The 16,252-nt window shown below is 35.7% G+C and overlaps 1 pseudogene; it reads left to right on the top strand.

The window, feature by feature from the left end:
- Positions 1 to 16,252, top strand: part of LOC135225621 (neural cell adhesion molecule 2-like) — a 386,945-nt pseudogene that overhangs the window by 357,922 nt on the left and 12,771 nt on the right.

Raw genomic sequence — 16,252 nt, 5'->3', positions numbered from 1 at the left:
ATTCTAGGGCGCTTTAAATAATTTTTTTTTATTTTATTCTGGGGCTCTTTAACTCATTTTCTGATTTAATTCCGTGGCTCTTTAACTATTTTCTGATTTTATTCCGTGGCTCTTTAACTAATTTTTTCTGATTTTGAATTTCCCGGGCTCTTTAAGCTAATTTTTTCTGATTGAATTCCGTGGCCTCTTTAACTAATTTTTCTTGATTTTAAATTACGTGGCTTTCTTTAACTAATTTTCTGATTGGAATTCCGTGGCTTCTTTAACTTAAATTTTCCTGATTGAATTCCGTGGCTCAACTAATTTTCTGATTTAATTCCGGCTCTTTTAACTATTTTCTGATTGAATTCCGTGGCTCTTTAACTAATTTTCTGATTTAATTACGGAGGGCTCTTTAAAGTAATTTTTCTGATTGGAATTCCCGTGGCTTTAACAATAATTTTCTGATTGAATTCCGTGGCTCTTTAACTAATTTTCTTGTTTATTACGTTGGCTCTTTAGGCTTAAATTTTCTGATTTAATTCCGGTGGCTCTTTAACTATTTTCTGATTTAATTTCCGGTGCTTTATACTAATTTTCTGATTTTAATTCCGTGGCTTCTTTACTAATTTTTTCTGTTTGAATTTTCCGTGGCTCTTTAACTAATTTTCTGATTGAATTCCGTGGCTCTTTAACTAATTTTCTGATTGAATTCCGTGGCTCTTTAACTAATTTTCTGATTTAATTCCGTGGCTCTTTAACTAATTTTCTGATTGAATTCCGTGGCTCTTTAACTAATTTTTTTTCTGATTTGGGAATTCCCCGTGGCTAAACTTTAACTTTTTTCTGATTGAATTCAATGCCTTCAACTAATTTTTTCTGATTGAATTCCGTGGTGCTCATTTAACTAAGTTTTCTGATTTGAATTCCGTGGCTCTTTAATTTAACTAATTTTCTGATTTAATTCCGTGGCTCTTTAACTAATTTTCTGATTTAATTCCGTGGCTCTTTAACTAATTTTCTGATTTAATTCCGTGGCTCTTTAACTAATTTTCTGAAATTGGCTTCCGTTTGGTCCTTTTAACTAATTTTCTGATTTAATTCCGCCTGGCTCTGTTTACGTAATTTTAATTTTCTGATTTAATTCCGTGGCTCTTTAACTAATTTTCTGATTTAATTCCGTGGCTCTTTAACTAATTTTCTGATTTAATTCCGTGGCTCTTTAACTAATTTTCTGATTGAATTCCGTGGCTCTGTAACTAATTTTCTGATTGAATTCCGTGGCTCTTTAACTAATTTTCTGATTGAATTCCGTGGCTCTTTAACTAATTTTCTTATTTAATTCCGTGGCTCTTTAACTAATTTCTCCTGATGAATTCCGTGGCTCTTTAACTAATTTTCTTATTTAATTCCGTGGCTCTTTAACTAATTTTCTGATTTAATTCCGTGGCTCTGTAACTAATTTTTTTATTTAATTCCGTGGCTCTGTAACTAATTTTCTGATTGAATTCCTTGGCTCTGTAACTAATTTTCTGATTGAATTCCGTGGCTCTTTAACTAATTTTCTGATTTAATTCCGTGGCTCTTTAACTAATTTTCTGATTTAATTCCGTGGTCCTTTAACTAATTTTCTGATTTAATTCCGTGGCTCTTTAACTAATTTTCCCATTTTTTCTGCGGGTCTTTAACTAATTTTCCCATTTTTTCTGGGGGTCTTTTAACTAATTTTCCCATTTTTTCTGGGGGTCTTTAACTAATTTTCCCATTTTTTCTTGGGGTATTTTAACTAATTTTCCCATTTTTCCAGGGGGTCTTTAACTAATTTTCCCATTTTTTCTGGGGGTCTTTAACTAATTTTCCCATTTTTTTCTGGGGTCTTTAACTAATTTTCCCATTTTTTCTGGGGGTCTTTAACTAATTTTCCCATTTATTTCTGGGGTCTTTAACTAATTTTCCCATTTTCCTGGGGTCTAACTAATTTTCCCATTTTTTCTGGGGGTCTTTAACTAATTTTCCCATTTTTCTGGGGTCTTTAATTTTCCCATTTTTTCTGGGGGTCTTTAACTAATTTTCCCATTTTTTCTGGGGGTCTTTAACTAATTTTCCCTTTTTTCTGCGGTCTTTAACTAATTTTCCCTTTTTTTCTGGGGTCTTTAACTAATTTTCCCATTTTTTCTGGGGGTCTTCGTGCTGTTCTTCGGCAATTTTTTAAAATTTAATTGTGTGACTCTTCAGCTAATTTTTTTTTTCATTTGATTGTGGGGCTCTCCAGTTAATTATTTTATGAAATATAGAGATCGTCAGCCAACTTGCTTTTTTAAAATTGTAGAGCTCATCTACTAATTATTTATTTAATTATGGCGCTATTCAACTAATATTTTTTTAAATATATTTCCGTATTGGAATGTTTCATATGTCATCGATTTCAAATAAACCTTTCTATCCCAACTTCTTTCAGGGGGGAATTTTTCGACTTGGACAAATATTATGTATCCATTTGTATCTATTGTATCGTGTTTTGTCTTGCTCTGTCGTATCCGTTAGTTCAAAAATGATTTGGGAAGTTTTGGTGACAAATTTGTTTTCATTGATTTTCGCTCACATTTTCTTGAGTAGTGTTGGCGTTGCTGGGTGTGGGGTGAGGGATGTTGGATAGAGAGAGAGAGAGAGAGAGAGAGAGAGAGAGAGAGAGAGAGAGAGAGCACCAACAAAGCATGACTTGCTCTTGAAATGGTTCTAGGATTTTTCGTACTGACACCATTATACTTTATTGCATTTATTCCAAATCGATGGAAATCAAAGCAAATACAAAGAACTTAACGTTAATGCTTTTCATAAATCTTGGCTCTCTCTCTCTCTCTCTCTCTCTCTCTCTCTCTCTCTCTCTCTCTCTCTCTGGAGTAAATTACATATACAAAAATTTTTATGTTTATTGGACCAGAATGTTTCATCCATGACTGTACTTTGTATATTTCTAAATATGATTATCTGACTTCCTAAACGTCGAACAAATAAAAAAAAATTCCTCCAAAGCTCATGCTGATCTTGTCATGGCTTCTCATCCTCGTAAAAAGACAACGAACGAAGGTAGGAAGAGTTTTTTTTTTTTTTTTTTTTTTTTTAACGATGACGAGAACCCAAAGTTTTGAAATCTTTTCCAATAAGCCTTCCGCCATCGGGAAAAGAAAAGATGATAATTAATTACCCGATCCTGAAAAAAAAAATACCGGTGCCTTCGCGTTGCATGAAATTCTTACTTCTCTTCCTTCTCCTCCTCCTCCTATTTACAGGAGAATTTGTCATCTCTCAGAGATAAAATGAGGAAACCCTCAGGTTTGTTTAGAGGAAATATAAAAGTGTGGGTAACTGGTACTGTTTCTCAGACGCATCTTTTATATTATGCGTAATGAGTCTTCCGTTGACAGATCAAGGAGAATTTCATTGGCTTTACAAGTGCTGAATCAAATGAATATTCGGAGTGACAAAAAGGAACTTTCTTGAACTCTAAACCTGCTTCACACTTTCAGAATCATCACACACACACACACATATATACACATACATATATATATATACAATATATAGATATATATATATATATATATATATATTATATATATATATATATATATCTATATATGTATATAATATATAACACGCTAGAAAAGGGGGCATAAGCAGGTCTTTAGTATGTACTGCAAGTTCGCAATAAATACACTGCGCTGTAGCGCACTCCGTACAGAATCAAAGCATCTCTCTCTCTCTCTCTCTCTCTCTCTCTCTCTCTCTCTCGCTCATCTCCTCCTCTCTCTCTCCATGCATTTCCTTGTTGGTGTAAATTACTTTGTGGCTCCGTGATGCACTAAATCTAGCAAAATATTCTTACTATTTTGTAAGTGACTCTAATTACTGTTATTTCAATAGCCTTATTACTGCCATAATTACTGCTATTTCAATGGCCTTATTACTGCCATAATTACTGCTATTTCAATGGCCTTATTACTGCCATAATTACTGCTATTTCAATGGCCTTATTAATGCCATAATTACTGCTATTTCATGCTTATTACTGTCATAATTACTACTATTTCAATGGCCTTATTAATGCCATAATTACTGTTATTCAATGGCTTATTACTACTGCCATAATTCTGCTATTCAATGGCCTTATTACTGCCATAATTACTGCTATTTCAATGGCCTTATTACTGCCATAATTACTGCTATTTCAATGGCCTTATTAATGCCATAATTACGGTTATTTCAATGGCCTTATTACTGTCATAATTACTGCTATTTCAATGGCCTTATTACTGCCATAATTACTGCTATTTCAATGGCCTTATTACTGCCATAATTACTGCTATTTCAATGGTCTTATTACTGCCATAATTACTGCTATTTCAATGACCTTATTACTGCCATAATTACTGCTATTTCAATGGCCTTATTACTGCCAATGCTCCGAGTGTAAAGTAATAATGTCAGTTGAGCATTCATTGTGTGAATGTCCAAAGTGTAATAAGCTGTGGCTATCAAGTTTTGGAAACAAATCGATCAGTGAAATTTTGTGAGAAACTTCAACATTTGCAATTGGTCCACTTATAAACATTTTTAAAAATTGTAATTTAATTGAAAAAAAAAAATATCTAAAAAAAAAAGCTGTGTGAGTGAAAACAAACATTTCTGGCCAGCCCTGTGAGAGCTGATAATCGGAACAATGGTCTCTTAATGATAATAATAATACTATTATTATAATAACTAATAATTGAAAAAGAAACCCACAAATTCAATTTGTAACTTGTTTACTTCTAAGTATTTACATTTAGTTTTACTCCACACTCGAGTACTTTCAGGCCCTTCTGTGGGCCCATTCTCAAGAGATGTTTGGGATGTTAGCCTGGGTCAAGGCCCAGCAGCTTCTCAATGAGAAGACTGCCTCTGCTGGGGCCTTGACCCAGGCTAACATCCCAAACATCTCTTGAGAATGGGCCACAGAAGGGCCTATGAAAGTACTCGAGTGTGGAGGTTAAAACTAAATGTAAATACTTAGAAAGTAAACAAGTTACAAATTGAATTTGTGGGTTCTTTTCAATCTTCAGAAGAAAACTGAAAGAAGTTTTTGATTAATACTAATAATATTAAAAGTTTGGAATAGAAAAATGCGCCTTAGTCAACATACAAAAAGGCAAAGTAACGATAACTTAAGGGATAAAGCTACCAGATGGGAGCAACATCAAACACATAGATAGACTGGATACAAATACCTGGGAATAATGGAAGAAGGGGATATAAAACACCAAGAGATGAAGGACACGATCAGGAAAGAATAAATGCAGAGACTCAAGGCGATACTCAAGTCAAAAACTCAACGCCGGAAATATGATGAAAGCCATAAACACATGGGCAGTGCCAGTAATCAGATACAGGCGCAGGAATAGTGGAATGGACGAAGGCAGAACTTCGCAGCATAGATCAGAAAACCAGGAAACATATGACAATACACAAAGCACTACACCCAAGAGCAAATACGGACAGAACTATACATAAAACGAAAGGAAGGAGGGAGAGGACTACTAAGTATAGAGGACTGCGTCAATATCGAGAACAGAGCACTGGGGCAATATCTGAAAACCAGTGAAGACGAGTGGCTAAAGAGTGCATGGAAGAAGGACTAATAAAAGTAGACGAAGACCCAGAAATATACAGACGGGAGAAGGACAGACAGAACAGAGACTGGCACAACAAACCAATGCACGGACAATACATGACACAGACTAAAGAACTAGCCAGCGATGACACCTGGCAATGGCTACAGAGGGGAGAGCTCAAGAATGAATGATAACAGCGGCCAACAAGATCAGGCCCTAAGAACCAGATATGTTCAAAGAACGGAAATAACATCTCTCCCAATATGTAGGAAGTGCAATACGAAAAATGAGACCATAAACCACATAGCAAGCGAATGCCCGGCACTTGCACAGAACCAGTACAAAAAGAGGCATGATTCAGTAGCAAAAAGCCCTCCACTGGAGCCTGTGCAAGAAACATAAGCTACCTTGCAGTAATAATTGGTACGAGCACCAACCTGAAGGAGTGATAGAAAACGATCAGGCAAAGATCCTCTGGGACTATGGTATCAGAACAGATAGGGAGTGATACGTGCAATAGACCAGACGTGACGTTGATTGACAAAGTCAAGAGAAAATATCACTCATTAATGTCGCAACACCATGGGACACCAGAGTTGAAGAGAAAAAGAGGGAAAAAAAAGTAAGGATAACAGGTATCGAAGATCTGAAAATAGAAATAAAAGGAAAGGATATGGATATGCCAGTGGAAATCGTACCCATAATCATAGGAGCACTAGGCACGATCCCAAGATCCCTGAAAAGGAATCTGGAAAAACTAGAGGCTGAAGTAGCTCCAGGACTCATGCAGAAGAGTGTGATCCTAGAAACGGCGCACATAGTAAGAAGAGTGATGGACTCCTAAGGAGGCAGGATGCAACCCGGAACCCCACACTATAAATACCACCCAGTCGAATTGGAGGACTGTGATAGAGAAAAAATAGTAATAATAATAATAATAATAATAATAAAATGGCAGAATTCAGCGAATTAAATTTATGTATATTATCTTTTGTATTTTTCTTATTACTCGCTTTTCTGTCTCAGCGATTCTTCTTAATAATTGGCCAATATTCATCTTGGGAAAAATCTGAATATGAATATTGGCCAATTATTAAGAAGTATCGCTGAGCTAGAAAAGCGAGTCATAAGAAAAATAGAAAAGATAATATATAAGATTAATTCGCTGAATTCTGCCATTTTATTCAACAGAATTTGTTTAAAGAGGGTCTTCTTCCAAATAATAATAATAATAATATTGCGCAACACTTAAGACATTATTAAGGTACATTTGGTTTTCAACATCGAGATCTGTGTTGTAAATGGAATCATGAAAAGATATGCGTCATGCGTCCCGTGGAGGTGCTTTAAGGCAGACGTATTCGATTTTAGAACTCGCGCATGCGCCGAACCCTAACCTTATGCATGCCCTTTTACCTTACGACCTTTCGGAAGCGAGGTCACACAAGATTAAACTCGTTGGACTACGCATCACTCTGACCTTTATAAACTCTCTCTCGGTTTGAAGTATCCTGCGCTGTAGTATTCCTTCTTAGGGATTTGCCCGTTTCTAAGATTAAGATACGAATGGATTGGCAAACCGCAATGGCAACATCTTCCTGTTCACCTTTTAATCCACTGTAAGCCGAAGTCTGACCTTACTACCATATAAAGTATAGAAAAGGGACATATATATATATATATATATTATATATATATATATATATATATATATATATATATTATATACAATGTCCATAGTCCCAGTACCATTACAAGTATTTATTGCTCAGAAACCATATAGCATAGAATAATGCAGTTTTTTGTAGAATGAAGTGCTCTGAATGTAAACTTGAGGAAATGTAGAACATTCTACAAAAAAACTGCATTACTGCAATACTTGTAATGGTACTGGTACTTATGGACACCCTGTAGGTGTGTATATATACATATATGTATTTGACCTTCCGTGACCTTCATTTGATTCACCTTTTGTAAAAGGTGAGAAAAAAAAAGGAAAGAAGCTTATCTCAAAAGGACAAAGATCACACGAGACGCATCTCCACCATATTTTTTTTTATTTATTCAGTGAAGCAATAGTTAATTTGTATCCATCAGCACCGTCGATTGTAAGAAAATTATTATTTCTCTTGGGACGTTCGTATTTTTCTTACCCAAGTTTGTGCGTTTCGACATAACCAAGATGGAATAAGATAAGGTGAGTTACAAAGAGGTCCCGTTTTCTACGCTCATGCGCATGACGTCAGTGGAGACATGGATAGTTCAGACAGGTGACACAGGCGGGAAATATCCCGCATTTTTTCCACAGATGTTTATGTATATGCGCCATATATGGGTGCTCCAATTCTTATAAGAATATAACTGATGGCAGTGAAAAAATTAGATTTTACCGTTTTCCATCTTCGACAAAAACGCCAGCGAAATTTTCTTCTTCTTTCGACGTTTTTAGTCCCACTGCATAGCAGGGTCAGCCGCTCGAGTCAACTTTCTCTTTGCATCTTCTTCCTCCCAGTCCTACCTTACTCATATCCCTCCTCTCAAAAAAAAAAAAAAAAAAAAAAAAACTCTTGTCTTCGTAATTTTGATGAAAAAGTTGTTTTTATAAAAGGTCTATCACCTTGCAGATGGTTGACTGTCGAGGGTCGTGCATTTATGGTGAAGTGCAGAGAACTCACAGCTTCATCTTAAAGACCTGAGTGTGTGTGTATAGTTATATTATATATATATATATATATATATATATATATTATATATATGTGTGTGTGTGTGTGTGTGTGTGTGTGTGTGTGGTGTGTGTGTGTGGGCGCATATATATATATATATATATATATATATATATATATTATATATATATATATATATATATATATATAATCCCGTGTTTCTATACATACGTATGAGTAATCATACGTATGTGTGATCTTTTGCAATCAGATTCAAAAGTTTCTCTTAACAACTCGCCCCCCCCCCCCCCCCCCCCCCCCCCCGTCATAATGGCACTAAGTTCCCCCATGCAATTGAGTCTCCGGACTTTTGTAACTATTTGTTATTTGTTTATAACTGCGATAAGTTACAATTGTATGTGCGGATTTCAATAAAGGGCAGACGTGGGATAGGATTCGTACTGTGTATGCTTCGTCCCGCGGTCAAAACGATACCCGGAAGCCCTGTACTACTTGGGCATAACTATGTTATGGTTATTCCGCCGTGTAATTGTAATCAAATCTTGCAGAGTAATACCACGCCTGTAAGTTCCTGTAACTAATTCCTGCGCAAGTTAATTCAATTAAAGTTTATAAAGCTAGTTTCTGCATAGTTTTGGACTTTCCCTTAAAATATATGTTTTGAATATTCTAGTCGGTTAGTGAACACGATATTGGAGTATTATTTAAAGGTACGTTTTGCATATTCCTGTAGTTACTGAAGGAGATGGGCGAATGTTATTAAAGGAAATCTTATGGATTTACCAGAAGGTGGCCACCGAACCTGATATTTGTTTGTTGTCCAGGGAAATATTTGTTTTATATGTCAAAAGGTTATTGAAAGCGATATTTGCCTCGTATTTATGGCTGTATTTCGCAAATTCCTAGAGGTTATTACGCATGACTCTGGGCAGTTAGGAAAGAGAATTGGTGGCTTTCTCAAACGGTGGCTAAATATGAAATTGTATTGATACTGAGGGGTGCATCATACATATGTAAGTAGGTTACTGAACCTGACATTGTTCTCCTAAAGCAAGAATGTATTTTGCATATTCTAAGAGGCCACAGAATGCGGCATGTCATACTAGGACGTATTGCTAAAACGTTACGGAACGCGACCTCGTACTCCCATACAAGGATACAATTTGCATATGCTAATGGGTTAATTCCATACAAGAATATATTTTTTATATTCTAGTAAGTTACGGAACGCAACGCCGTACTGCAGTACGTTGATGTATTCTGCATATGCTAAAAGGTTACTGAACGCGACCTCGGATTGCTATACAAGGATATTTTCAAATGCTAAGGCGATACGTTCATGCAAGAATAAATCTTCATATAGTTACAGAACGCAACATAGCGAAGATGTATATTGCATATGCTAATAGGGTTACTGGTACATGAAGAAGTGTTTTGCATATGCTAATAGACTGTTGCTTTAAAATGTAATATTGAGCCTATTCTAATAGTTTGTTGCTTTGTAAGGAGGTATTTTACGTATTCTGATAGGTTGGCACCTTGTAAGGGCGTTTTTTTTAAACGCTCAGAAGTTACTCCTTTTAAAGGGAGTATTTTACATATTCCGATAGGTTACCGCTTTATGGGGACGTATTTTGCATATTTTGATAGGTCTCCACTTCATAAGGACTTACTTTGCGTACGGGTTTGCGTCGCACCCAGGGCGATGAAAAATCACCGTCTTCGTATCATGTTCGGTTACTGCTGCAGTGTGGGGTCTGCAGCGGGAGGTTGAAACCAACATTCTTTCAAGCCAATAGCCCTTGTGTGCTTATTCTATCTGAATAAGTTTCATCTACTGAAATAATAATAATAATTATTAATCCTAATAATTCAGCCTTATGCCACTGGCCAGTGGCGGGAAGATAAGGTAAAGTAAAGTAATTAATCATAATAATACTTTGAATTTTCTAAAGGGTCCACAATAATACAAAGTGTTAAGAGTCCTTGTTTGATTTTTAAGACTTTACAAAAAGCTTTCGAACCCTTCCCTGGGTTCATCTTCATCTTTGTTTTTTTGTTTGTGATTTTTGATACATTTTTTTTGAAAAATTATTATTTTTATTAATCATATACTGAAGATGAACCCAGGGAAGGGTTCGAAAGCTTTTTGTAAAGCCTTATAAATTATACACGGACTCTTAACACTGTATTATTGTGGACCTTTAGAACATTATATATACTCTCGCGATAGAGAGCTTTTGCCTTATACTTTGAATATCTTAACAGGTTACTGAACGCGACAACGTGACCAAGAGCGTCTTGACCCTGAACGCCACGAGGTCAGACCACGGGCGGCAGCTCACGTGTCGCGCCTACAACAGGCTCATCCCCGAGGTCGTGCAGGGAGACGTGTACACGCTCGACGTCTCTTGTAAGTTTTCCCGATTTTCGGGAAGATTTTTTATCCTGTAGTCATTTTTGAGCTTCATTATAACCGAAATGGTGATGCGCCCAGAATGGGAGCTTCAAGTAGCAACTGTTGGAGAGATTGAAAGAGCTTTGCTTTCCTAATAGTTTTTTTTTCCGAGTAATAGTTTTTTTTTCCGAGTAATAGTTTTTTTTTCCGAGTAATAGTTTTTTTCAGAGTAATTTTTTTTCGAGTAATAGTATTTTTCCGAGTAATAGTTTTTTTCCGAGTAATAGTTTTTTTCCGAGTAATAGTTTTTTCCGAGTAATAGTTTTTTCCGAGTAATAGTTTTTTTTCCGAGTAATAGTTTTTTTCCGAGTAACAGTTTTTTTCCGAGTAATAGCTTTTTTTTCCGTGTAATAGTTTTTTTTCCGAGTAATAGTTTTTTCCGAGTAATAGTTTTTTTCCGAGTAATAGTTTTTTTTTCCGAGTTATAGTAATAGATTGATGGATGCACCATGAATGTGAGATTTCTTTAAATATTTATTTTATTTTGTTTTATCTCTTTAGACAAGCCAATCGTCAACATGACGCTGGGAAGAACTCTGAACGCGAGCCACCTTCGAGAGGGCAGTGATCTCTTCTTCGAGTGCCAAGTGAATGCCAACCCTAAGCCTTACAAAGTGCAGTGGTACTTGAATGTAAGTACGAGATGAGAGAGTGGTGAATCATACTCCTCATCGTGGTAACAATAGTTAATAATTGTTTGAAAGCATATCTATACACATCTCTATTTATTTGTCTATCTGTATTTGGACTAATAGGCAAAGCCGAAAATGAAGAGCCCCTTTGCAGCTTAATGGTAATGTTTACAAAATATTGTCACCTTCAGGGAAAGATTATATCTGTTGTAAAATCAGAGATTTAAAATAATACCATTTCCTTTATGAAGTCCTTGCTCAATATATGTGGACATTTCAAACTATTTGCCTATATGTACGATACCGGTAAAATATGCTTTTTAAAAAAATTAAGGCTGGGTCATTTTTCATACAGTGAAGTGATCACAATCTTGTCAAAAGGCATTTCTGGATGTAAATGCATAACATGACGTATGTGTACTTTTCAGGCATATTTGCATACATGTACGATATTGTTTTAAAGATGCTCTTTCAAGTGAAGAGACCAAAATCCTGTCTAAGCGTATTTTTGAATGTAATTTCTCAGCGTCACTTGCTACAGTTCTCCTTCAGCTTTTCCATTCCGGCGAGAGTTGCAGAGCGATTCGTGTCTTTATTATTGGTACCTGGTAACTTATCACTTATTTCAAAGTCACTGAATGAAAGAGTTTTTATTTTTTATTTTTTTATTTTTTTTTTTTTTGTTATCGGGGGCTCAATGATCCTGCCTAGACTGGTGTTTGCGTCCTCTTGATATAATGAATTTCTTTGTCTTCGGTTTCATCAGGTTTTTATTCTTTTTTATTCGTCAATTTTTCATGTCTTCAGTATCGTGTTCGTTTATTTCCGAACTCGCTTCGTTGACGTTCCCCTTCTCATGATTAATCAACACTTGTAATGATTCTTTGTCCGTTATTCCTTAGCCAGAGAAGGAACGTCTCGACAGTTGTAACGGGAAGTAAATTTGGGTACCAGCCACCTCCCACCCCAAGGAGGAGTATATCAGTAGCGAAGGGGCTGAATAACTAATCTATGAACAATTGTCTGTTCCAAATTATTACTGTTGGGAGAATGTCCTCCTCGTATAAATCTTTTCTAAAGGAAAATTAAATTAATTAAAAAAAAATCCGGGAGTTAGGTGTTCCTCGAGAGAATGACTCTAATTAATTGCTGCCGAGTTGGAATAGCAATTAGTCTGTATTAATTCAGAAGGGGGAATGAAACTTGTCATTAGAATTATTGCTGCCGTTGAAAAGAAAAAAAAATTGTGAATTTAGAAGAATGCTCTGTAAAGAATGGGCGTTAATTCCCTTGATAAGATAATAATCTGCTTTCATATCGCGACAATAGCTTCGTTAGCCAAAAATCCGCTCACACTCACTTCCTTTATTTTACATATAATATGCAGATAAAGTCGGCGTTTTTATTCACTTCTTTCTTCTCCCTCTACTTCGTTTCCCCCTCTTCAACAAGACCTTTTTTTTGTCGTTTTCTTTCATTTTTATTCCTTCCTTGTCAACCGGGAGTAATTCTGGAAATTACATACAAAATCAGGATTCAGTGTGAAATCGACTTCGTTCATGTATATCTTCATCTCCCTGTGATGATTTTTTGAAGCTCATGTTCAGAAGTGAATCTCATATAGAAGGATTTTATCATTTTATTTTCTAGTTTTTATACCTACCCGTCAGAACATGTCATAGGCTATACATGTTGGTAACTTGTCACTTAGAGGTCACGAACATATTGAATATAAGTCGACGACTTACTGGTATTTCTAACTAGTGTTTTGTATTAACAGTATTTATGATCTCATTCAGTATCATTAGTATTATTATCCCTTTCATAACTCTCATCAACTTCATCATGGCCCCCCTTATTATTATTATTATTATTATTATTATTATTATTATTATTATTATTATTATGTCATATACATAAGGGAACATCCACAGTACAGTAGAACATGTAAATACTTGTTGGAAACGTTTTGGATACATATCACAAACAAGCAGAAAACAAGTCGACGATTATATTTGGAGAAGGAATCTTTGGCAAATGCTAGCTAATCTTATGAAGGTGGTTAAATCTACCAATAAGTGGCAGACTTGTAAACAACATGTTTTGTGAAGTCTGTGCCACAAGTTATCGACATATGTTTATGACGTTTGACGCCGTAAAATCAATTCACCTTCCGACTTGTGACTAAGATAGAAGCAGAAACTTTTGTCAGTCTAAGAGCTTAATGCAAAGTGAATATTAAACGTTAAATCTTGTGACCATTTCTTGACTTATATTCAACATGTCTGTGAAGTGTGTGCCACAATTTATCGACATGTCGTTATGGCATTTTATGTAGCAAATTAGACTTACCCTCTGACTTGTGGCGTAGATGCAAGCACAAGTTTTTGTTCGTCGTAGGACTTGATGCAAAACGAAAATGAGACTGAAAGCTTGTAGTGATTACTTATCCACTTCTCCGCCAGGGGGAACTTATGGTCCACAACGTGAGTGCCGGCGTATTAGTAAGCGAATCGACCTTGGCGCTGCAGAAGGTGAAGCGAGAACGGTCGGGCGACTACGTGTGTTCGGCGTCCAATGTCCAGGGAGATACTACAAGCGAACCTTTTCATATTGATATCAAATGTAAGTAGTAGACACTACAAATAAACCTTTACGTAATGATTGAAAGATGTAAGCAGATGACGGTACAATGGAACCTTTTTCGTATTTATATACAATGTTAGTAGGAGAGTTACAATTGAACCTTTTCATATTGATATCAAATGTAAGTAGTGGACACTACAAATAAACCTTTTCGTAATGATTGAAAGATGTAAGCAGATGACGGTACAATTGAACCTTATTCGTATTGACATCCAATGTTAGTAGGTCCCATTGTTACGAAACCAGTAGGTTCCTAGCCACGTATAAAAAATGTGTAATCCTTCGGGCCAGCCCTAGGAGAGTTGTTCATCAGCTCAGTAGCGTGGTTAAACTAAGACATACTTAACTTTTTCTATACACTGTACGGAAAACTCGATTAGGCCGGAGAAACATCGGCGCATAGTTTACTTGTTTTTTTCTTTGACGAGCATCTTGTCTCCTTCCTTCAGACGCGCCGAGATGCACCGTCACCCCTGCCCTGATAGGAGTCGGTCTCTTCGAGTCCTTGAACGTGAGCTGCCTGGTGGACGCCGATCCCCCGGACGTCTCCTTCACCTGGACCTTCAACAACTCTATCCGGAGGGAGCACAACAAAATCATCAGTCCTGACAGGTGAGGAGAGAAGAGCAGGTGAGGAGAGGAACGGCAGGTAAGGTGAAAGTGATCGCGTCTCGAGCTCTTTATTTGAAAGAAGGCAAACTGGTGTTTATGTGCTTCGTTTACTAAAGTTACGTAGTTGCTGCTACCGTGCATTTGATGTCTAGGCCAATCCCTTACGACGCTCCTGATTGGCTGTTGATAAGCCAATCACAGGGCTGGAAACTCTCAGTCTCTCGAGAGAGTTCACATGGGTAGGATGTGTGTTCCACCCTCCTGAGGGATGCTTTTGTAAAAGATATCCCTCAGGAGCGTTTTCAGCCCTGTGATTGGCTTATCAACAACCAATCAAGAGCGTCGTAAGGGACTGACCTAGACATCAAATGCACGGTTGATGTAAATCTACTATAGTACACATTATTATTATTATTATTATTATTATTATATTATTATTATTATTATTATTATTATTATTAGTTATTATAGTCTGTTTTATTTTGTTATTTAAAATATATAAAGTGACCATACAAACAACCTATTTGTAAAGAAGTCAGATTCGCTGAGCAGACAGCAGCAATATGCAGTAAATGCGCCTCGCTGTCGAATTCTCAGTTCCGGAGGTTCTTTATTCCTCACAGTGTTAGGACTGTGGAACTTCCAGCCTCCCAGAGGAAGTCGTGCAGTTGGAACTTCTTCAGAAGTTCAAGCGAAGGTGCAATGCATTCCTACCCTGATACTTTTCTTCTTGCATTTTAATGCTTTTTTTTACTTATTTATGTGTTTATTCAATTTTTTTTCTATTTTGATATGTGGGATCCCTTCTTTCTGTATTTCCCTCTACTTCCTCTTGCTTCTTCGTTATGGATATCATATTCTTTGAGAGCTGGAATTTCAAGTCAGTTGCCCCTGTGGGCTTATTCCTTATGAATAGGGTTAATCTACTGAATAATAATAATAATGATAATAATAATAATAATAATAATAATAATAATAATAATAATAATAATGACATCGCAATTACTTGTACTTGCATTTGTTCTTCTGTTGAGTTTAAATATATGCAAAGACACAAAAGTTTATCCCAAAGCGCCAGTTAGTATCATTTAGACGAATATCGCAAATAATAATAATAATAATAATAATAATAATAATAATAATAATAATAATAATAAAAGGAGACATTATTCTTTCTCTTATTCTCTTATGCTAATGTTTGAGAAAAACCTCTCGAAGTTAGGTATTCAACCTTACAGCTTTACGGATAACCACTAACAATTAATTATCTAAATATTTATGTTCTAATTTTCTTTTAAAATATAGAGAAAAGGATACCAGGAAATCAATCAATCAATCAATCAAACAGTCGTAAAATGGTTAGGCCTCAAGCCTACAGAAACTTTACGTCAATCTTAAAGCCAGTCAGAATTCTTTTTCAAATTTAGAAATGGTGTTATTGGCCGTAATTTCTACATACTTATTGATTTTAGGAATGTATGTAACCATTTAGTTTTTGCGATGAACAAGAATTTTATAATTAATTATATTTTATATATATATAGGTATATATATATATATATATATATATATCTATATAAGTATATATAT

Source organism: Macrobrachium nipponense, chromosome 13 (assembly GCF_015104395.2).
Source record: "Macrobrachium nipponense isolate FS-2020 chromosome 13, ASM1510439v2, whole genome shotgun sequence".
NCBI classification, from domain to species: domain Eukaryota; kingdom Metazoa; phylum Arthropoda; class Malacostraca; order Decapoda; family Palaemonidae; genus Macrobrachium; species Macrobrachium nipponense.
Note: the sequence above shows the minus strand (reverse complement) of the source record. Positions and strands in the feature narration are given on the sequence as shown.